Source organism: Pseudorca crassidens, chromosome 10 (genome assembly GCF_039906515.1).
Source record: "Pseudorca crassidens isolate mPseCra1 chromosome 10, mPseCra1.hap1, whole genome shotgun sequence".
NCBI lineage: Eukaryota > Metazoa > Chordata > Mammalia > Artiodactyla > Delphinidae > Pseudorca > Pseudorca crassidens.
Window position 1 is genome coordinate 91,888,197 of NC_090305.1, and position 23,513 is coordinate 91,911,709.

Sequence of the window (23,513 nt, forward strand, 5' to 3'; positions counted from 1 at the left end):
CTGAAATGCTCGCAAAGTCTAAGGTTCACAAAGGCATCTGGTTGTCAATTACGTGCCTATGCCTATTTTCCAATTCCCTTTTAAAATCTGAATGATCCTTTTAAGTTCAGTTTACCGCTTTGACCCTAGAATACCACATATTTTATTGATAGGGTTATTTATTTCTCAAAGAATGTGAAATAAAGGTATAAAAATGTGTTTTCTAGATGAAGCATTTTTAGTATGCATTATGCGATTTATGTTTTTCCCTTTCTGTCTCTCTCCATTACTCCTGCTTACTTAGGGAAGCAATGTTTGCTCGTGTTTCAGGCTTGTTATTTTTCTGACTTTATTATGCACTTTTCTGAGTTTAATGTGCACCATAGATGCCCCGTTTAATGACACTTTCTGTACCCTTTTACAGAATTTCAATCTCTGGGGAATCAAGAGCACAGACAAAGTCATCCATCTTCAACAAATATAGAAGATTACACCTACTGATGGAAGTAAGTACAAAATTGGTGATGCTCTCCACAACCAGAATTACACTTAACTACCAATTCCCAAGGAGGCTAATTCATTTGCCAAAGGATATGAACAAAACCACAGTCACCATTTCAGAGACCACATTTTATTTTCCCTCTTTGAGATAATTCCAACAAGGACCTGTTTCACCTTACATTTTAGATCACATGATGGTGAGAAAATTCTATAACTTAAAGGATAGGAGTTTATTATGGTAAGTATAAAATAGAACAAAACAGTTGGGTTTCTACAGCATTTTACGGGAAACCTCTTCTGACCTTCTATAAACAATTCCTTTGGTAAAGTCCCCACTTTATGTTGGTTTGCTCTGTCATCCGTGTAGAGTTATGGCTTGAATAAATTCTTGTTGAGGCTTGCAGGTTGGCATGGGACTGTCTTTCTATTCTAGATCTTATAATGGATGTGTGTAATTCGTCAAGTGTGGAACATATGCCTTGCTTTATTCACAAACTTTCACAGAAGTTAATTGCCAGCTATCACCTTCAAAATCTGGCAACAGTCTTTGATATTTAAATCATTTGAGTAAGAATTAGTCAGTAAGGCTTCGCAATTTGTCCCTAGTAAATATGTTAGCTTACTTTCAAAATGAAAATATTTCAATAGCATTTTAAATTTTTCAAAAGGTTACTATTATGCTTCATTAGATATCTTGGTGAGCATTTTTTTTTTTTTCGCTGTGTTGGGTCTTCGTTGCTGTGCGTGGGCTTTCTCTAGTTGCGGCGAGCAGGGGCTACACTTCATTGAGCTGCACCGCCTTATTGTGGTGGTATATCATGTTGTAGAACAGAGCACGGACTCTAGGCACGCAGGCTTCAGTAGTTGTGGCTTGCGGGCTCTAGAGCAAAGGCTCAGTAGTTGTGGCACACGGGCTTAGTTGCTCTGCAGCATGTGGGATCTTCCCGGACCAGGGCTCGAATCCATGTCCCCTGCATTGGCAGGCGGATTCTTAATCACTGTGCCAGGAGGGAAGTCCCTTGGTGAGCATTTTATCTTTTCACTATATCTGAATTTTGGAGTGAGTGTGTGAATTAAAGACATGATTAGGCTGCCAGATAATATCAGTTTATAAAAACGTTATTTGCAATTTATTTCAGTAGCGTTTAGTGGAAAATTGTGTTTTCTGTATGTACATTAGATTTGTCATATTTTTATGTGTGTTAAAAACATGGTATCCTCCAAATATTTATTTTATAAAGAAAAATTTTTAGGAATATAAAACAAACTTACATTTATTTATTCCATCTTGTCCTCTTTTTTAACTGGACTCTTAATACTTACCAGTGCCTTGAAAACTCACAAAAATTGCATTATACATTATGCTTTCATAATTTCTGATTATTAGATAATTATGAAAAATAAAAAAGATCTTTCTTCTGCTCATGATAACCAATTGTTGCATGATATGATATTGGTTGAAATACCGTAAGATAAATACTTTTTTGGTTCATAATAATTGTATCTGGTCCTGCAATAAACATCAGTCTAATTTTGAGAAACAGAAACAAGTTTCCCCCAAATGTATTTTTCATTGGATGAAGCAAAGAAAACATGTTTGGTATACAAGAATTGTTGTTAATTACCTTGTGTGTAAGATATTTATCAATTTATCAGCCCTTTGAGCGTGCATAATAAAAAAAACACACTATACTGGGCAGAGAGTTGTTTTGTACTTCCTCTTAAGCAATTCATTAAAATTTAGATAAATTTTAAGCTCTTTTGTTTTAAAGTGGACTAGCTATATATCTTCCACTTTGTTTTCAAATGCAAATGGTTAAGTGTTTTGCATTCTAATCAGTAAACAGCCCTGTGACTAAATCATAATTTAATGATCTCTTCCTAGAGAGATAATGATGCAAAATTTAGATCTGAAAAGAGGATTCTCATTTTTATCTAATTGGGCTGATCTTTCTGTAAAATCTCTGCAGGCTTTGCAGTTGTGCTAATAATAAAACCCTGGATGAAATCTACATTATGAAAGATGCTATATTTTTGTTCAGGAATATAAATTATTGAAACATATCTTTATATATGAAATGGTATTTTTTTGTATGTGTAATAATGTGCATTTTCTCTTGAGTTGGGAGAATTGTCTCAGTTTTATTGGAAGTAAGAGCTAGGGCTTTTTGTTTAAACAGTCACGTATACTTTAAATAAATTGGAAGAAAAAATAGTCTTTAATATTTACCCACATATTTCCATTTCCAGGGTCTTTATTTCCTTCTAAAGATCTTAGTTTCATCTGGTATCATTTCCCTTCAGCCTTAAAAACTACTTTTAACATTTCTTGTAGTGCAGCTCTGACGGTGATAACCCTCTTTAGTTTTCTTTTATCTGGAACTATCTTTATCTTGCCTTCATACTTGAAGAATACTTTCACTGGATCTAGACTTCTAGAGTTGTTTTTTTTTTTTTTTTCTTTTAGCACTTTAAGCTTGCTATTCATGTGTATGTTATGTGTTGCTTTTCTCTCTGTCTTCTTTCAAGGTTTTCTTTTACTCTTTGTTTTTTAGCAGCTTAATTACTATGCTCCTAGGTGGGGTTTTCTTTGTATTTATTCTGCTATAGCATTGCTGAATTCCTTGAATCTATACATTTCTGACTTGCATCACTTTCGGTAAATCTTTGCCATTATTTCTTCAAATATATTTTATGCCCCATCTTTCTCTCTTCTTTTGGGACTCCAATTATACACATATTAAGTATTTTGAAGCTGCATTCGTTTTTCTCCCTCCAATCTTGTCTCTCTCTTTGAGGTTGGAAAATTTCTGTTGATCTAGCTGACAGACTGGGTCCTGCCCTCTGGTTAAAAGCTATAAAATAGGAAACTCATCCAGTGCTGTTTCCTTTTTCTGCTACCCTTTCCAGCATCTGCCTGTTTGGGAAAACCTTCCAGCGCTTTCAGTTATTACGTTTATATTCTATCCATTCTTTACAGTTTTTTTGTTTGCTTGCTTGTTTTTATTTTATTTTTAAGTTTTTATTATGGAAAATTCAAACATAAGCAAAAGAGAGAAGAGTTTGAGGACCCCCTCCACCATGACCTGTCACCCAGCTTCCAACAGTTAACTCATAGACAATCTTGTTTCAACAATAATGCTACTACTCACCCCTCATCCCAGATTATTTTGAATGACTCCCAACATCATATTATTTTGTTTTAAATATATCAGCATGTATCTCTAGATAGGGATTAAAAAAAAACCCCCACAATATCATTATCACAACCACAAAATTAACAATAATTCCTTAATATTACCAAATATCTAATGAGTATTCAAACCCCCCAGTTCTACATATATATAATTTTTTAAACAGAAAGATATGGAACGCTTCACAAATTTGCATGTCATCCTTGCGCAGGGGCCGTGCTAATCTCTGTATCGTTCCAATTTTAGTATATGTGCTGCCGAAGCGAGCACTCTTTACAGTTTTTATCTACAGGAGGGTTGGTCCTGAAAGGAACCATAACTAGAATTCCACAACTTTACACTGGAAAGAATTTCTTACATTACCAATCTTTAAAAATATAATTTTAGACTGTTTAATCATCATAAGGTTGCAGAATAATTCATTAGGTTGAACAGTGTGAAATCACCATGTTTGCAGGACTGACATAGGAACAATTTCATATAATTCAACCTGGTAATTATGTTCTCATGTATTTATAATTAATTTTATCATTGAGTATTTATGGGCGTATTGAGTTACCTGTATTTCAGGTTATTTACGTTGTATAGAGCCGTAGAAGTGGGAATCCTGGGTCCAAATTTATGGACATCCTTAAACTTATTGAGTATAATTGCTAATTTTATTATTTAATTTTAAAACAATAATACGTAATGTAATTATTTTTTCCTAAAATGGTTGCATGAATTAATGGTGTCTAAAATGGTGTCTGTCCTAAAATTGGGTAATGCAATTATATTCGGGCTTTGCTTTTTTGTTTTGTTTTGTTTATTTTCATTAGCCAAAATATTATCAAGTTATTTACTTTGATTTATGTGCTATGGTTGTTCGTTATTATCTACATTGCATATATTCATGGTACTTGTCAATTCATGTATGTCTTCTTTGGATACTGTATCAGAATATTTTAGGGACCCTGGAATATTCCAGACTTGCATCATCAAATTTCTTCCTTTACTTATATTTGAGGATATTAAAAGCTGCTTAATTTTAGGAAACTTTTATGCTGGCTTCTTTATACAAGATAGGAAAAAGTTTAACCATGTTTCCCATTTGTATTAGTGCGATGGACTGAGCAATAGGAAAAAGAATATAAGCCAATAAATTTTGCTTGTTTGGAGGAAACACTATATATCGGCAAATATAAGGGTTATGTAACACTCGTGCCTGTAGTTCTGTGTCCTTAAATGTTTTAGCATAAGCTGGCAAAAAACTACCTGAGTGAGAAACACAAAAGATACAGCGGAAGATAGAAGAACCAATGCCTATATGATAAGGCAAATCTTTTGTGTCAATACAAACAGGGGATTCAGAATCCTTGCTGTGAGCTTATTGTACTGTGGCATAGGGTTTGGAATGCCTTACTGAGTTTGTCTGTTTATCATATTATGAAAAGCAACATGAAAAAAATCGATTGATAAGTCTCATTTAACCCCTGAAAGAAAATAAATCCAGTGCAATGACTAAATAATTGAGTTATGGTTTCTGTTAACACAGTATAACATACTAGCAATTTGTGCTTTAAATGCATCTCTGCTAATTAATTTGTTTATTTTGCAGGAAAAAAGTCAAATGAAAGCATGAATTATGGCCACTAAACACTACAGGGAGAGGACTAATTGGTCCATGGCTCGTTTTTAAAGAGCTAAAAATGTGCCCCCAGAGAATGTACTATTATGTCATAATTTTTTACAAAAGTAAAGTCCACATACATCTAGATTTATGCCAAACTTTAAGAATGACTTAAAACAAGGATGACAAATACCTGTGGCACGTGAGAATCATTTCTTGTGTAATATCAATGACAGGCATCATTAATAGATCACTTTGTCCTTTCCTGCTGAACTCAGATATAGGGTGGAATCCTTTGGACAGAGTATTTCAGGGGGTCATTGCCAATCAGATCGGTGATCTCATGAAAGGAAGACACTTTGCCATGCACATCCCTTTTACTAAACAACTTATCCCAAGAGAATAATCTTACTTGGGCATTTATAGTGAATAAAAATGATTTCGATCACAAGAAACAGGAAACCAATACAAACTATTTTATGTAAAATATTTTTCCGCTCACCTAGCTACAGAGTCAAGATGTATTCCAGTTTCAGCTTTTAATAAACAATGAACTTTCAGCTTATTTGAAGATCTAAGTCTTCAAATAAGAATGTCAAGTAACTGTCTCTCTCCTTTTCTTTTCCCTGCAGTGCCTTCATTGTCAGGCGTGCTCTAAGTGTTGATAAAAAACAGCCTCACTTACCTCATGCCTGCTGAGCAATCCTCAGTTTTTATCCGCATTGCTCAGAGTGAGTCCAAGGTAGGTCTCTCATTGGCTCCTTTTGAATCTGCCTTTCGTTGCTCTGATCAGAGGGATAGAAAATATTGGTTGTTCATGCCTTTGTCACCTGGACCAGAGGTGGATAAGAAGCATTGCACTTAGCCTCAACTCAGCCATGTAAACACAGGGGGATGTTATTCTCTAAAGCTGGTTGAGCTCTATGAATGCAGATAAATGCCAGGCAAACAAAAAAATAGCACTGCCCACTGCAGCTTCCATTCGTATTTTCCTTTACTATTCTGAAATCGTTCTGATGACAGAGATCACAATTGTATTAGTTAGGGAAAAGGTTAAACGGTTATAATAAAGAGACCCCAAAAGACATTGGCTCAAAGAAGAGATAAAGTCATTTCCTGGTAAGAAGTGGGCTCCAATCCATGGAGTCATCCAGCGACTCAGGCTAAGGGGTGTTTTTTTGTCTTCTTCCACATAAAACATTTACCACTGCAGACTAGCTAGAAGGTAAAAGAGCTGTGAAGCTAGATTATTTTTAAGTAGATGACCTGGAAGTTGCCAACTACATTTCTCCTCATGTCGCTTTAGTAAGAACTTAGTCTTGGGTTCAAATTTGGTCACGAGGGAAACTGGGAAATGTAGTCTTTTGGTAGGTGGCCATGTGCCCAGGAAGAAAAAAAACAGAAGGAACAGATTTGGGGGTGAGGCAGGAGAAGGGAGGAGAGCAAACAACATCCTGCCACAAGGTCCTTTTTTTTTTTTTTTTAATTTTATTTATTTTTGGCCACATTGGGTCTTTGTTGCTGCGCATGGGCTTTCTCTTGTTGCAGTGAGCGGGGGCTACTCTTCGTTGCAGTGCGCGGGCTTCTCATTGCAGTGGCTTCTCTTATCACCGAGCACGGGCTCTAGAGTGTAAGCTCACTAGTTATGGCACGTGGGCTCGGTAGTTGTGGCTCACGGGCTCCAGAGCACAGGCTCAGTAGTTGTGGAGCACGGGGTTAGTTGCCCTGTGGCATGTGGGATCCTTCTGGACTAGGGCTCAAACCCATGTCCCCTGCACTGGCAGGAGGATTCTTAACCACTGTGCCACCAGGGAAGTCCCCTGCCACAAGGTCTTATATTAAGGAGAGCCACTGGTTCTCTCCTTTTTCTCTAACATGTTTACTTCATGTTGACAGTGGCAAAACCTATTGTCCAAAATCAACTGGACAAAATAGACAGGGAAAAAGGATAAACTAAGTCCTTTACTTCGACTAAACTATTTGTCTCTGTAAATGTCAGAGACAAATACCCTTATTCTTGTGGTATCACTCACCATCTGACTATTCAGCCTACGTTTATTTGCTGTAGCAGAATTGGAATAAATAAAATTATCTTCCAAGATGGCAGTGGCTTGTCATATTCTAAAATGACACAAGATTAAAAACTAGGAGATCTTTCAATTTTTTCTAGGCCACTAACCGGTTGTACAACCTTGAGAAAATTTCTGAACCTTACCCATCTCAGGTATCAATATAAAAAGAAGTTGTAGGAAAATATTTTATCTGAGGTCCCTATCAGATTGAAAAGATTTTATATTATGTTGGAAGTAGAGAGGTTTAGATGAAATTCCCACCCTCCCAAAATACCAGTGTTTTCCCGCAATAAATGTGAATTCATTCTATAACACAGTTCACAGGTCTTTGAGACAAAATTTGATTGACTAGGACTTTAGAGCAATCACCAATAGGAAAGTGAGCTGGCCATAATTGTCAGTTGGGCGTTTCTGGTTGGAGGATAGGAAATCTTTCTGGTCTCCACAAGAAATCAACAAATGCCCTGAAGCCTGAGATTTGGCAAAATACAAGCAATGTCTTAGCTATGTAAGTATAATGTTATTAATGACCATAACATTAGCTAGCCCTTTTAGAATCCAGTTAAAGTGGCTGGTTCCATGACCTCCTAAGGGTGAATCACACATATTAATGATCCACAGAATGAAATACAAGATTTTATCTTTTTATTTGTTCCAGAATTATTGCCCTTTGATTTTTAACACATGTCGTTTGTTCTCACACTAAAGGACAGGTTAGAGGAGTATCGACTCTGTCATTTTAAGTCCTCAGAGTTAATACGGTCTTCTTTAGCTTGATTAATATCTAAGCCGAAGGTGGCTGCTTTGTACTTCCAAGGTTGCCTTTGAGGGTTTATCCCTCAGTGGAACATCCGGCTTTCCTTTTTTATAGCAGTTGGCCAGAAAACCTCTGTCGATCTGTGACTATTCTGAACTGATAGACTGAAATGCCATTTCCAAAACTACAGCTCTTCTGCTAAACAATTTTTTCTAGGAGTGATGCCATATCCCTAGCTACTGGGCTTTGCCAAAAGGCAGTATTCCTCCAATGGCCCTACTCTGGGAATGATACCAAATGATGGTTCAGGCCGGGGTAAGCAGTAAATTAGCAGTAAAAGCTAAAAAATACCCCAGCTTTTAATACCTTTTCTCTTTTTTCCAGATGACTGGCCTATCTCTCTCACCTTCTGCTTCTATTCATGAAAGAACTCCTTTTCTCCCCTTCATTTGTGATTTAATAGTTGAATTTTTATTTTATGTGGTGTTCCTCCATTGTGAGAGAGCAATTCACACCTTTCAAGGCTAATGCAATCAAATTTTTACGTGACATAAGTATCTAGTCTTTCTGCAGCACCCACATGCAGAGGAGTGATGCCTGATAGATTAGTGTTGTTTGTAGAGTGGGAAATGTGCTGAACAAAGTGTCAGACAGGAGAATGGGAGCCAAGAGAGGGTTTCAAAGCAGCAAGTTTCTTGGGACAGGAAAGCCTAGATTGGTTGCCTGCCCTTAAATATGTATTAAGAATATGAACTTATCCTTGGAGGTAAGAGCTATGAGGTGTTTCTTGGATGTGGAAGTTTAAGTCACTGCCTCCATTTTGTATTCCTTTTAAAAAAAAACTTCCTTTAGTTGGCTAAAATACTTTCTTGTTCTCAATACTATTTTCCTTTCTTGGTTAATCATTTGCCTGTCTTCCTCCCTCTCTTCCTTCCTCCCACCGTCTGTCCCTCCCTTTCTTCCCTTTTCCTTACCTATCTTTTGCTTCTTTCTCACTTCTTTCTTAAAATGTAGCTGCCTGGAGTAAAGTTTTTTGTGTATATGCTGACTTAATGGCTGTCCCTGGTAAGCCACGGGTTTACTCTTTGGGTATTTCCTAATTTATATGCAGTGCCAGAGGCTCAGAAGTATGTTACTGTTATTTTCCTTTCAATAAAAACCCATATTTAAGAGCTGACACTTCATCTTCTTGTTTCAGGTATTATACTTTGGTATTCTTTTATATATTTTTGGGCAGTTGATTTAAAAAGACGCAACTGGCCTTGCCTGTTGAGTTTTCCACTGTACCCTAGCACCTAGGACAATGACTGATAAATAGTAGGTGCTCAATAAACATTTGTTTTTAAAATAATGATCCAGATGTCAAGCAAACTCATCATAGAGAAAAGAAGAACAATATGTTTCAGTATTCTGTTGGTTTGGCCAGGATGGAGTTCTTAGTCTTTTGCTCAGCAGATATTTATCCAGAATGTGGTAAACTCCCGAGATCAACTTAGCTTTGTGTCTCCTTGACCTTGGAAATGTTTTCCTACGGACACAGTATTTTCCCTGTTGGAATTTTATTCAATATTCTATCTTTGTTTCTATTTTAGAAGACATGCCACGTGAATAATGAGGCCTCAGGCAAAGAAATTACTCCAGCAGTTCAATTTAAACTCAGGACAAATCCTGCCCTCACTTGCATTTGCAATTTGCGATGCAGTCAGTAAGAACTATGCCCACACATGAACTGACAGAATTGGGGCTTCAAGGTTAGCAATTATTAAAATTAAAAGTTCATTTATTCCTTTTCAAAATATTTTATTCAGTTGCTTCTGAAGCTGAATCCTGAGTTGCCTTCCCCTTGCTGCTCACTATAGCGGCATCCAGCTCTGAGGGTAGCTCACAGCTCTAAATGTCTTCATTGTTCAATGCACTAGATGAGAACAAAACCAGACTAGACTGTAAGGTCAATCTCACTGCCTTACTAGAGTAAAAATTAGAAGTCAATGATTCTCTAACCATCAAAGAGAACTTAAATTCAACAGGATTTTTTTAAAAAACGTAGTACTGTGTGAAAATTTGGGAAAATATGATCACGGTGGAGAAAAAAATGAAAGGGGTATATAAACCACTTATACTGCAAGGACTGTAACTTTCCCAGATTAATTTTGGAATCCTAAAATAAAATTTGCTTTTTTTGGTGGAATTGATAAGGCATCAGAAGTGGCCTTTTGCAATGGAAATAAGCACGCAGGGCTTTCTTCTACTTTATAATAGTGAATTAATACAGAATAAATAGGAAAAAAATGTTAGGGAACAATATGGTAAAATTATAGACCGTAAGTGTTAGAACAATGTTTTTAAAATGGTAACAGAAGAAGGTGAGTAAATTTATGTATACAATAATTTGGCAGTTTATGGAAGTAGCATCATTTGTAAATTAAATAGCACGCCCCATCACGCCTCTAAATGAGGAATGAAAGCAAAAAGAATTATTTTTAATAGGTCCATGGCATCACACCCCTTCAACACGCAGCAGTGAGAGAAAACCAGACTGGCAACCCGTGTCTGGAATATGTACTGACTGGAACTCTCGGGAGGAGGAGGGGTTTCTTTAAAATTCCTTTTTTCCAGACAAAAGGGGCAGCGATCTTTTGACCTCTTTGACCATAGATGTGGAAAATGGCGAGCAAAGTTTTGGCTTCGTCCCTTGCTTTTCACCATGAAATAAAAGTCTTAAGCCTGTAACTCTCCCTGTCCCACGGGAGTGTGCAAAGGGAAGGAAAATAAGCGGCGTGGGTGAGGGGTAGCGGAGCAGAACCAGCGGAGAGAGGAGAGGCGCGAACCAGCCTCTACCGGGTGGGCGTGGAACGGAGCGCAAGCCAGAACAGGTCCGCGTCCTCTCGGCCACTGCCGGCGGTGGGCGGGGCGCGGCGGCATCTCCGCGGGCAGACCCGCGTGCAGATCAGCTGGGAGCGGCCGGCCAGAAACTCCCGTGGATCTGCCGGGAGCTACTGGACCCCCACGTCCCTCTCCCGTTCCAAGCCAGCCTGAGGGAGAGGTTTTCCCGAGGGAAGGTACCGAACGGATCTGGTGCAGGAAGCGACTCAGGTGTGTCCGGGGTGAGGGTCAGTTTGCGTTTGTTTCGTTAGCCCTGGGGGCTCCCCAAATCTTTGAGCGAGACAGCAGGAGGGTAAGTGGTTTGCTTCTGGGAGGAGGGGGTCAACTCCTTATGGGTCGGAGATGGTGTGCAATCAGGGCTCCGTTGTTGCACGAAGTAGGGTGGTCCGAGGTCCCTCAGCCTTAAGCCAGTTAGAGACACCCCCTTTCCCAGCCCCGCCCCCTGGAGGCTGAGGCTGGATTCAGACCCCTCCGGTCAGTCGGACGGAGTAAACGGGTCCTCGAATCCTCCGGCTCCCACTTTCTCCGCCTGGTCACGGGTAGGTTGACCCTCTTGTCTTTCCTCCAACCTCCCTTACCAGCATCTCTTCCTACCCTCTGGAGAGGATTCCAGACCCTCCTGGAGATTCCAGCCCTCTCCCGAGAGGGGGCTGCGAGGTCCAGCTGGGTTTGGAGTCAGTCCTGGCTTCACTCCTCTCTGCCCCTTACCATCTCTTGGGTCGTAAGGCTCAGTTCTCTTCCGCCAACACCCCCGCCCCACTGTCTTGCTCCCACTCTCAGGGGAGGATTCCAGATCCCGCTGGGGTTCGGTACGCGACGCCAGCTGGAAAAGGGAGATCTGTGGACAGCTGGGTTGGGGGGCGAGAAAACTGGGAGGGTTAGGAGCTCCACCTCCCCAGGCCACCGAGGGGGCGAGGGGTCAGGCTGGGGGCGTGTTGCCATGGCTCCCTGGTAGCGAAGCTGAGGGAGCTAGAGATGCCAGTCATGGAAGGTCCCTTCTTCCTCTTTGTGCCTCTCCTCCTTCCTTTTTTTTTTCCTTTTTTTTTTTTTGAGTGAGAGTGTGCGTGGGGAGGGAGCAGGGAGAAAGTGATTAATTTGGAGAGCAGAGACTGGAGCCAGGAGGCTGGGGAACGCTAGCCAGTCCCTTCATTCCCACTCCTTTTGCCCGCTGCGAGCCTCACTTTCTCATGCAAGGGCAGGACTGAGGAATTCCTGCGACAAGCCAGGGCCCAAGAAGCCTCCGTCGTGCTAGCTCAGGTACCCACGCCCGGAGACGCGCCCTGGGGCGAGCGCAGGGTGGGTGGTCGGGCTGTCCGCCGAAGGGCGGGCAGGGGAAGGGGTGGGAGGTGAGCGGCTGAAGGCGGGTGTGTAGTGACACAGCAGGGCGGCAAGGCGGGGAGGAAGATCCAGGTCCAGCCCAACTCGAGGGGCGCGAGGTTCCAGCCCCGCCCGCGTGAGCTCCCAAAGAGCCCCCAGAGCTGGCAAGCGGCGCCTGGCACGCGCGCGCGCGATGGCGCGCTCACGGGAACGCCCCAGGTGGGGGGCACATTTGCGCGTGCGCGCGGAGGTGGGCAACTGGTGAGCCACCTGGGCTCGTGCAAGGCAAAGGCTCTCGCCGTGCTCACGTGCGTTCGAATTTCAGGTCCATGGTCTCTGAGATGTGTGCTTTTGGACGAGACATTTATCGACCCCGTCCCTCAGTTTCCCCTTTTGAATAATAGGGATAATATCAGTACCTTCCTTTTAGGGTTTTTGAGCGCCTGGAATGAGATAATTCCAGTAGACAGTTTAGCTCAGTGTCTGATGCATAATGAACACTAAAAGTTATGGTTGCTGACGCCGTTACTTTTATTATAAGTTAGTCCTCAATTAGATACGGCGTGTTCTCATTACTCTGCATTTTTATTGAAGGCAAAATACTAATTTCTACTTTTGGAGACCATCAATTGACATTAATATTACTGGCCAGTCCTACTCCTACAAAGCGTTGCTTTGGAGCAGATTGGAAGATACAAACTGACCAACTGGATGGAGAGAGAAGCTTAGAAAGCTACTGGGGGAAACTTTTAGTGACAAGAAAAAAACAGTTGCTTTTACCACTTTGTGTGTAAAAATGTTTCCTCTTTCACCTGCTAATGTTGCAATTGGCTTTGTCTTAATTTCATTCTCTTTATAATGGACCACCCTGTGGCTTTCAAAATTTAACTTGGTTCTAGAGTCTAGTGTATAACATGGCTTTCCATTTTATGGCCTTAAGTGCTGCAGTGGACTCACCTCTAGGAACGGCAGGGCACACAGTGTATAATCATTCCTCACAAGCTCCTGAATACTGTCAGTGAATAAATGGAGACAAATAGTTATGTCTGGGCAGGTGTGAGTACTGGCTAAGAAAGTTCATTAAAATCTCTTTCCGAGCATGTTTGTACTCTTCACTGCAGAAGTGCAGGACTGTGATGATTAATCTGTGTTTTCCAGATTGTTCTCTGTTGCATCTTATGGGCCCTTCCCTTTAAAGAAAAGGCTACGGACGTTTATTACTACTCTTGGTTATATGGGTGCTCCAACATATCTGGTGATGAGCAAACTATACACCCCATTGACCTAATTACAGGTCTGACAGAATTTGATATTGCACATAATGTATTTATTACCTTAAAGTTAATTCATCTCATTAAATGAAGTAGTATTAAATTCATTTTTAAATTACTTGCTTATTAAAATATTGGCAAGTTTTGATGAAGCTGAAGCAAGTAAAACCAGACAGATGTCACCGTCACAAAGCTCCTTATGATTTTACAAAATAGACCTCACCTAGGAAAATGTTTGCTGGATAGGAACTTGATTTTTATAGTTAACTTCTGAATTCTTTGAAGATAGCAGGTTGTTTGACCCAAAATTGCTTTCTTGAAATATTTTAGCCTGATTCATTTTTTTTAATGGAGAATTATAAATAAAAGTAATGATTTAAGACTGATTTAAGATTCTACTAGTTTTCATCTCATAAAAGAAAATTAAGTAATAGAGGGTAGCTAATGGCATTAGATTTGAAGAAATGAGTGTCAGGAAGCTCTGTGAATATCAATTCAGATAGCAGAGTATTGAGTCAAGTTTGACTTTTGCACGACAACCAACACCCCCTTCTTCACAGTGAATATGTCATCTTTAAAGGGTGCCTTGAGGAATTAGTGTGACAGCTTGCCTGAAATTCATGTGATCATTTACACATTCTTTCCCAGGAGCATTGGCATTAAATGTTTCATTTATTGGAAATTATTTTGCACTTTGACTTATGACAGCCAGCAGTGCCATAGAGTCTAATACTTTTTAGAAACAAAATTTAGCTTTTCACTATTTTGTATTTTCCCTAAAAATTTAAGCAGTAATGCACATGGAAAGTTTAAGTTCGGCTGAAGACAAAGGGTAAAAATAAAAACCCATGACAGATCCAGAAGTGTTGAGTCCTGAATCTGGGGAGCTAATTGACATGCTAAGGTATAATCTAGAGGACCAACTTGTCTCTATACCAAGGCTGTTTTCAATGATGTACTGTATTATCTGATTCAATCAGTGTTCCTTGTTATTTTTTCAAAACGAGACCGAGAATACTATATTTTCAATTATGAACATTTTGATTACAGCTTCATTCTAACTAATTCCGTATGAAGGGAATGCAATTATTATGGTGATTTACATACAATATGCTAAATTGACACGGCTAATGAGTGAAAGCCTAATATTCTTTCTTTTCATTCCTGGAAAAATATTGTGCTAAGCATTCTTTCAAAGAAAAGATTACAGTATTCTCTGGCATTTTATGTCTACCTACAAGTAGAATTGGCATTGAGCCATTTTCTTTGCTATTAAAGTGAAATCTCTCACATTTTGGCAATCACGTGCCTCTATCCCTTTTTTGGGGGGGAGAGGGTAGAGAATGGAAACAATTCTCAATTTAATTAGTTATGGTGATTTCTCCTTTCTCTGCATCTTTATTGGAGGAAAGATTCTGTATTTTCTGATTTGGGAATCTGGTTAAAACCTTAAACATTACTAATTACTGCAGTTTATTTTATGCGTCGCACTAGTATAGTTAGTTAATTATAGCTTTCTCATTAGCACCATGTAGAGAGTAATGAATTAACACATCTCTCTGATCAAAAGAACATCTAAGTTTATCTTCTGAGAATAGAAGTGTTATTGTGTTACCGAAAGTCACTGTAATTTTCCCAAGAAACAAATCGGTTGGAATTCTCTAGCACTGGGATAAGAAGCTTGATGAATGAGGGAGTAGAGCAGTGGTTGCTTGGCAACCTAACATTATTCTGCAATTTCTCCTGGTATATTTATCCAGTAAACTAGAAAATTCTGTTTTGTTAACGAATGTTTTTAGTCAGTGCACAAATAGACCATAACTAATTTAGATTTTATGTATTGTGGATGAAAAATGATCCTGCTTACCTTTCCACTGTGTTTAGATAGTAAAAATACAAAGAGAGAATATTCTGTTTTCAGTTTTTAAAAATTTTCTGTAAAAAATGTTTACTTAATTTTCACATTAGTTTATTACTACCAAAAGATTGCAACTTGTGTACCTCTTTGGAAGTCAGATTATTGGGAGTGTGTGTGTCTGTGTGTGTGTGTATGTGTGTATGTTAAAATTGTGTGTACACAATTTTTCAGTAAGAATCAGAAATAAATTTCGAACTGAGGTGAAGTCTTCAAAAGTCATGACTGACATGATAATTTGGTAAATTTAGGGGGGCATAAACATTCAATCCAAGTGATACTGGGAGATGATCAGAATAATAAATGTGCTGAATGGCAGATATATAAATGCACTCTGTTCTTTGACCAGGGTTTCTTCTCCAGGTGGTCTTATCACACTCTCTCCTCAGATGTTTGCGTGCATCTCATTTCCCCTGTAGTTGTGAAGTAGGAGCTTAGCAAAGCCAGCCATTGCCCATCTTTCAGTCCACCTCTCCCTGACTCCAGGGACTACAATATACCATTTTCCTATTCAGCCTGTGAATGTTAGTGTGCATCGTAATTCCCTTCTCAGATGGTAAAATCTTTTGAGGGCACATGCTTCATTCTATGCATCTCATAAACCCTACAGATTCTGGCACAGTGGGAAGCAGACTGGTGTGGCTGTAATAGTCAGGCTGCCAGGCTTCCAAATCCAGTTCTGTGAACTCCTCAGTGTGTGGCCCTGGCTGAGTCATTTTAACCTCCCTAAAACTGATTTCATCTGTGGAAATGAGGAGTGATATCCATACCCAGCTCACGTGTGTTATTATGAGCGTTATATGGGGCAGTCTATGTAGACAACTTATTAGAACTCATTAAGCATTCAGTAAATTCTGGCTTTTTTATTATAATAGTTACTCCATGCTCAGTGTATGAATGGATAAAAGAGAGATAGACATAAGTGTGTTATCTATGTATATGAACAAGTATGAGCTTATTATATTATTATCATTAAAAGTATGGAACATGGGTTGACACCTACATCAATTATATGCACATATACATCAATTATCTGCACATATACTGGTTGTGATTGTTTCACATCTTTGAAAGATCCTGAGTAGTAGTTTTCAGGCTTGGCTGAAATGAGAATCACCTGGAGAGCTTTTCTTAAAACTAGCAACCCAGATCAGTTCAATAAGAATCCCTGGAGGTGGTCATCAGGCATGTGGATTTTTGAAAGCTTCCGGTGAGATTCTGATGCAAGAGTTGAGAGCCACCGCCTTAGATTGGGGTAGGTCTTCTATAATATCATGTTGGCCTGAGGCATTGACTCACAGTTACCTTGGCATAATGAAATGTGGTTGAAAAAGAAGAGCTCTGATAAACCTCTGAGGTTTTTCTTACTTATCCCTTTGGTTTAGACAGCACTTTATTCTCTGAAGAGCTCAAATGTGCTTTTCATTTACTATGTATTTCATTTTTCAGCCAAATGTCTCTGTGAAGATGGTAGGAAAAAAGTCATTATCCTGATTTTGTGGATGAATGGAGAGAGCCATACAGAAATTAAATAATTTGATTAGATTCATACATTTAGAACAGACCCAGATATCAAGATTCCTGTCACTTTTGAGTTCTGGTTGTTTCTCTCTTTTCGCCTTGAGATTTCAAATGAGGGAGGGAAGGTGGTTGTTTTTGGACTAAATAATTGAGTAGGAAAGAGCTGTATAGATGAGAATTTCTACCTTTCTTGTTATAATTCTGCATTATAAGGAAAAGCGGATTTTTTTTTTTTTTTAAGAAGAGGCACCGTAGTCTATTTAAGATCCAACCCTGTGTCCCTTGGACTGAACCCAGCCTACATATGTGTTTATTTGGCCTGAGGTATGTTTAAGAAATATTTGAGCCAATATTTAAAACCCAGATATTTCACATAAAATTCATATTTCTGACTTACCTTGGAAAACTTGATGTTCTTGGAATATTGGACCTGAATGCCCAGGTGACAGAGAGTACCACTGGCTGGAACTGGGTAACATGTCCCCTTGGCAGTCTTAAAGGACCCAGAGTTTTTCATCTTCTCTGGATAAAACCTGGCACTCTCTTGCTTTCACTTTGATTTTTTTCCTGTATATAAGTAGTACTCAAATGGGGCAATTGAAGGGCATTTAAAGAAGGGACCACATCTTTTTGGGCAGGGTTGAGGGAAACCAACAAGGGCTGCAGAGGCACCCCTGGGGCTGTTACTGCCCTTAGTCCAGTGGGACGACAAGAGAGAAAATTTACTGGAAGGTGAGAGCCATAGCTTTGGGGAAGGCTGCAGACAGGAATTGTGGTTTTAGAGAAACATAGCCATTCTTGAGTAACAGGACACCCCAAGATCTTCGGCTCCTTCCTCGCAGTGGCTGTACCCACTAGCAGGCAGTGGACAAGGGAGCCTGGTGCAAGTGTCCTGCTGAAGTTGGATCCCTCTGCACAGAGCAGCCTGGAGAAAGGTGGAGAAGGGATCTGAATCTGGGGGGTTAATGAAGAATATGAAGCACACCTTGAAGGCTTCAAATGTATAGAATGTGGGTAATGGGGAGGAAGAAAGCTCGAATCGCCAAAGGCAGGACAAGATGGAGAATCATTAAATTTGCATTCAGGGCTATCTTTTCCTCTTTTTCTTTGTTGTTCCTTTCTCGGCTCCTCTTTCATTGCCCCAGGTGGGCATGCTCATGGCCAGAGGTGAGTTTCAGTTGCGGCCTTCAAACTTTAAAACAAACTTGTCTATTCCCTTGCATTATCTCTGCTTTCCAAGATGAGAGCTTTACAGCAGAGAGAATAATGCAAAAGATGTATTCTCTCTTCTAAGGTAACAGGCTTGCATTTTTAGCAGAGTTTCCTCCCTAACAAAAGCTTTTGCTGTAAGTGGTGATTTTAACTCTAGAGATTGCAGGTGTCGTACCCAGGAAGTGGAGACACCCTCAAATAATCCTCTGGCAGCCTGAAGTCACTGTGACCTGGATATTTGGGTCTCTGGAGGGTACCTCTCTTTGGTGTAGTGGTGTCAGGGTAAAGAGGATGAGGAAATAGATCAGGGATGCATTGGTAGCATCCTGATGTGAGAAATTTGTATGTTCCCTGGCCAAGGGACGTAGTCAGTGTAATAGAAGGTAAATTGGTGAGAAAAATGTGGAGATTTTTGATGATTTGATGCTATTAGAGTTGATTGTGAATTCAGTTTGTTCTGTGTTGAAGACCTCCACTAAAGAATGTAATGTGATAGAATATCAGCTTACTATGGGATGTCTTACATATTGATGTGTTCAAAGGAAATAACACCTCTCATGTGCAAAGGTTCAAGGGGAAGATAAGTATTGACCTTTTCTGAGACTCTTGACACTTGACACTGCATTTCCATCCAATTGGAAGATTCCTTCTGAATATTTCTATTTAAAAATCACCATGTCTTGCATTATTTGAGTACTTATTTGAGCTTTTTAAAGAGTTTTAAAAGCCCCATATCTCATGTGACTTTTTCAACAACATGGCAGACAAAAAGTGACAGGTTTGCTAGCTCATTATATAGAGGAAAAAAAACTGAAGCAAGGTCGAATAGCGGGCTGGGCAGTGGTGAAACCAGAATTAAAGTGCAGATACCCTGATACGTAACCAAGTTCATAATCCACTCTACAGCTTTTAGATTTCCTTATTTGAAAAAAAAAAAAGAGAACTATCGTATAGCTGATTTCTTTTTTTAAAAACAAATTCAGAGTTAATATATATGCTGAGGGATGCAGTAAATGTAGGGGAAGTATTGAAAACTTCACCAATTATATTTCCAAGGTTGAATATAGCCCTGCCCAAAGGTAGAGAGATTAGATTTTTTTACATAGCTTCCGTAATTCCACTGCACATTGATTGATTAGTTGATTGATTGATTGTATGTTCTGTGAGACATTGACAGCGACCAATCATTAAAAAACTTTTATTGAATAACTGCTTTGCGCAGGACTGAGGCTGTGCCAGGCAAACACTTAAATAGCTATCACTTATTAAATGTTTATGATGCATTTTGCAATCTCTGCATCAGTGTTTTGAGGAAAGTACTATTATGATAATACCCATTTAACGCTGAGTGTCACAGACGTAGGGGCGTCCTTGTCCTGGCTCACACAATATGGCCTGGAAGTTGCTGAGCCGGGACTTAAACTCAGAAGTATCTGCTCCCCAGCCACAAGATCTTAACTCCTACACTATGCTGCCTTTGAGTCCGGCAGACCCCTTCAGCACCCCCTCTTAGTTTGGACTGCTGTAGCAAAGTACCACAGACTGAGAGGCTTACAAACAACAGACATTTATTCCTCACAGTTCTGGAGACTAGAAGCCTGAGATCAGGGTGCCAGCCATCTTCTGTTTGCAGACTGCTGACTTCTTGTTGTATTGTCACAGGGAGAACGGCAGAAAGGGCCCAAGAGAGTTCTCCAGTTTCCCTTTTATAAGGGTACCAATCTCATTCATGAGGGCTCTACCCTTATGATCTAATTCCCTCCCAAAGGCCACACCTCCAAATACCATCACATCTGTATTAGGGTTTCAACATACGAATCTGGGGGAGACACACACGTTCAGTCCATTGCACACCCTTTCTCTTCTCTCTTTGACTTCATTTCCCATGTGTGCAGTGTCCGTCAGTACCCCCCTGGATTAGTAGGGTTCTCTAACTATGGTCTTCATCAAGGGCCAGCACTCATCCCTGTTGTCCAACCAGATTTACCTGTTCTGTGTCTTATTACCTCAGGTAAACATGTGGAAAAGTAGATAATAAGGGCTCCTCCTAAGGTATTACATGATATTGTATGTTTATACCAGGAATGGTGCCATTTAAAATGGTGGATTTAAAATTCTTGTTGCAAAGATTCATTGTGAGGCACTGCCATGTGGGAGATACATTGGGAAAGGAGGACATCTGTGTTTTCTTCAAAATCATGTCATAGAAGTGTTTGGTGTCTGAGTCTCCCTGAAATGTGTCCTGGGCACCAGTATATGTAAAAATCAACCTTCACCCTCACCAAAGCTTTTGCTTGCCCTCATTACCATTTCTTATTTCTTGGCAGGAATGTTTCTGATGCTCTATAGTATCAATATGCATGGATTTCCTTCATATCTGGGTATTATATGTAACCAATTGCATTACACGGTTGACATTTCCACAAAGGTGTATCTGCCACTCCCGATTAAGATAGAAATAGTCGGCAGTGGTAGATGCCGTATCCCAGCCTGACTGTTCTTGAAAATGACACCTATCATAACGACGGCGCTGTCTTTATTAGCAGCTGTCAGTTAAGATAAGGCTTTGGAGGGAAAAAGAAATCAACTCTATTCTAGGCATGGTCAATATATTTAGGATTTTTGAGAGGTGTTTGATTTTTTTGGTGTGTGGTGTTTAGAAAAAAATGTGTATTTTTTTAATATGCAAAATACAAGTAGCATTCTCAAACACTGACTCCAAAAGGCTCTTTTTTATATAATAGATTGTGGCAAAAATGTGTTTGCTTTCTGCTTTGTCTATAGAGCAGATCCCATTTCCTTGGACTATATGGAGTGGAATTGCTTTAAGGCTTTTGTTTGATCCATGCCTGCTTCTTTAGAGTACAGCACTTAGCTCCTCAGGAAATGAACTTCTTTTGGTATTATAAATTCAGAGACTTTCTAAACTTGTTCTGTACAGTGCATCTGATGACTCAGCAGAGAAATCATTCATTAAATTAAAATACTTAAGGCATTATACAATGGCAAGAAATTGAAAACATTGTCCACGATGGAAAAGTAAACAAAGAAAAATATAATAATTTTAACATCTATAGACTACACCAGAATGAATAACGGGCTATTTTGGGTTATTCGTTATTGTTCACTAATTTGAGACATATACTGTTTTCCACAAAGGAGATCTGAGTGAATGGTTAAAAATAGAAAGCCAAAATAAAGGTGTTTAAATTTGACCTCGACCCTGTTTCACATTGTGACCTCCAGCAATTCTCAGTGGAGCTAGATTTCAAAGGATCTCAAGAGACCTTTTTCCATGCATACAAGTTTCCGCATGTAATTGATTTGGGCTGAATAGATTTTGAACACAATTGATTTGCTTGAAATGATGCTAAAGGACCAGGCTTGAGCAGTTTAGGTACAACTCATGGGAGTCAAGTTCAAATAAATTGGATTTGACCTTAATCACTATCCCCTCAAAAAAGGGCTGGCAGTCATTAGAGGGAATACCATCCAATTATGTATAAAAATTGACATGAGTTGTTTGAATTGGAAATTGACCTCCATATACAAAACCTCCTTTTGAAAACTTGGTTACTACCTTCAATTTCCCTGTTTCACCAGCTGTAAACTGAGGATAGAAGCATTTACTGTTGCCTCCCAGTGGCAGTTGGAGGATTAATGAGCTAATATTTGTTAAGTGTTTTGAGGATAAAAGTGCCAGCTATTATTATTACTAATAAACCATTTATCTCCAGTGTAATTTTGGACAGCAGCCATTAAAAACCCATTGCTGTATTTAACAGTATAACAGTCTGCTACAGCCTAGCATTTACTGCCTCAATTAAGCATGCATTCCGCTTCCTTTGCCCCTCCAAATTCTGAGCTGATGAGGAGGGACAGAAAGGTTTGTGTCATCATTTCCCAAGTTCATTTAAATAATGGGTTTAACAGACTGAATGCTTCTGGTGGAGAGTCCCTTGATTGTCTCCTCTGAAAATTAGAATGTGTCCTTAATGGGAGGCTAATTTGGCTGTCCATTTGGTTCTGTGTCCTATGAAGGGAACGGAGGCCCTGTTCTAGATTTTTATTCAACTGGATTTACATTGCACTTACTGTCTTTGAAGATTGCATACCAATATGGTTTTGGTTATTTACAACTGGTTCCATAAATGAAACAAGATTATGTGAGTGGCTGTAAGTGTATACGTGCGTGGGGTGGGCAGGAGGGTGTGCACTGTTCACAACTCATGCTAAAACTCAAGTGGAAAACTGAAGTAATTACACAGCTACTCCCAGTCCATAAATATTAAAAAAATAAAATTGGAAGCCTTGAATAATACAGAGTAGTTTATTAATCTGTAGTTAACATATCATATTAAATACTTTCAATCCGAATTTATTTTGACCTATGTAGATGTCCTAAAAATAAATATTTCTCACCTATTGCCAAAACAATGCTCATTTTCCTCCATGCTGTTTTACTGCTACAAATAAGAGTAAAAATGTCAAATAAATCAATGACTGTAATGATAGGTATTCATTTGGAGTTTACTCACCAGGTAACTCCAGTATTTAAATCCTAAGCTAGTATCTAAAAATTGAACAAAAGAGGCATCATAGCAACCTAAATCTAATCTCTGCAAAAATTCACCAAACTGCAATAATGTTATTGTGGAAAGACCAGCCTTATTCGATGACTATTTACTCTTAATTTAGAAGCATCCCAGTAAGCTTAATTGTCTGTTTTATTTTAGCGGACAACAGGATAAACTGCAAGTTAGAGCAGATGAAGGAAATGTTGCAGATTCATTCACAGACAAAAGAATTTACAGCTAACATCTCTTCAGCAAGGGATAAAGATAGAAACGCTAGAAAAAGACAACTCAGAAATCATGAGTATATGGATGGTTCTGAGTCATTAAGAAATTACAACATAGTTTAGAATAGAAAAGATAAATTTTCATGTATCACGTATAGGAGTACAGATCATTTATCTGAAAATCACGTAAAACCCTCTTAACTAGTGATGTAGCTGTTTAAGAATGTTAAATACAAATACAAAAGAGCAATAATAAAACCTCCAAACCTTTTACAAGATGTCCTTCTAGAAGCAATGTACTGATAGCTATCCAAGGTACTATTCTTTGCAGATAAGATGTTGTATTGCCCACTATAGGGAAATCACAGTGTATTTTTTTATTACCATCACTTAGGGAGACTGTGCTGTGTAAATACTATCACCATTCCATTGACTTCTGAAATTGAGTTCACGCTATTTTCATCATTTATTTTGTTGAATT

At 39.2% G+C, this 23,513-nt stretch overlaps 1 protein-coding gene and 1 non-coding gene across 11 annotated transcripts in view; one reads left to right on the forward strand and one right to left on the reverse strand.

The window, feature by feature from the left end:
• Nucleotides 1-3,840: 3,840 nt before the first annotated feature.
• Nucleotides 3,841-3,944, reverse strand: LOC137233215 (U6 spliceosomal RNA). Its single transcript, XR_010947377.1, has one exon. It is a non-coding gene; the product is annotated as a U6 spliceosomal RNA (small nuclear RNA).
• A 7,025-nt stretch (nt 3,945-10,969) lies between these two features.
• CHL1 (cell adhesion molecule L1 like) overlaps nt 10,970-23,513 on the forward strand; it is a 197,039-nt gene continuing 184,495 nt past the window's right edge. For 3 of the 10 annotated variants that reach the window (XR_010947129.1, XM_067755229.1, XM_067755232.1), the window contains exon 1: nt 10,970-11,205. The gene's annotated coding sequence lies outside the window, so the exon portion shown is untranslated. Of the gene's footprint in view, nt 11,206-11,421; nt 11,535-12,051; nt 12,253-23,513 lie in introns of those variants that run through there. The other 7 variants (XM_067755226.1, XM_067755227.1, XM_067755230.1 and 4 more) reach the window with 6 other exon arrangements.